The 755-nt window shown below is 42.6% G+C and overlaps 1 non-coding gene across 1 annotated transcript; it reads left to right on the top strand.

Moving 5' to 3' along the window:
* The first annotated feature begins 100 nt into the window (after positions 1 to 100).
* Positions 101 to 208, top strand: LOC127745280 (small nucleolar RNA R71). The gene has a single exon (XR_008006477.1). It is a non-coding gene; the product is annotated as a small nucleolar RNA R71 (small nucleolar RNA).
* The last annotated feature ends 547 nt before the right edge of the window (positions 209 to 755 follow it).

The following is a 755-nucleotide window of genomic DNA, read 5'->3' as shown; positions in this document are numbered from 1 at the left end:
TCTTCTTCAGATGAAGAGATCCTCCTGCAGAGCTATCCAAAGACATCTTGGTTAGTTCAGAGAGACCATCATAGAAAATACCTATGATGCTCCATTCAGAAAGCATATCAGAGGGACACTTTCTGATTAATTGTTTGTATCTTTCCCAAGCTTCATAGAGGGATTCTCCTTCCTTCTGTCTGAAGGTTTGGACTTCCACTCTAAGCTTACTCAATTTTTGAGGTGGAAAGAACTTTGCCAAGAAGGCATTGACTAGCTTTTCCCAAGAGTTCAGGCTTTCTTTAGGTTGTGAGTCCAACCATATTCTAGCTCTGTCTCTTACAGCAAAAGAGAATAGCATAAGTTTGTAGACCTCAGGGTCAACCCCATTAGTCTTGACAGTGTCACAGATTTGCAAGAATTCAGCTAAAAACTGATGAGGATCTTCCAATGGAAGTCCATGAAACTTGCAATTCTGTTGCATTAGAGAAACCAATTGAGGCTTAAGCTCAAAGTTGTTTGCTCCTGGCAGGGATAGAGATGCTTCTCCCATAGAAGTCGGGAGTAGGTGCAGTAAAGTCACCCAGCACCTTTGTTGGCATTGTTGTTGTTTTCGGCTGCCATGGGTTCTTCTTCTTTGAAGATTTCTGTTAGGTCCTCTACAGAGAGTTGTGCCTTGGCTTCTCTTAGCTTTCGCTTCAAGGTCCTTTCCGGTTCAGGATCAGCCTCAACAAGAATGCTTTTGTCCTTGCTCCTGCTCATAAGAAAGAGAAGAT

This window comes from Arachis duranensis, chromosome 2 (assembly GCF_000817695.3).
Source record: "Arachis duranensis cultivar V14167 chromosome 2, aradu.V14167.gnm2.J7QH, whole genome shotgun sequence".
In the NCBI taxonomy this organism is placed as follows: Eukaryota; Viridiplantae; Streptophyta; class Magnoliopsida; order Fabales; family Fabaceae; genus Arachis; species Arachis duranensis.
This window is presented reverse-complemented; position numbering and strand designations above follow the sequence as displayed.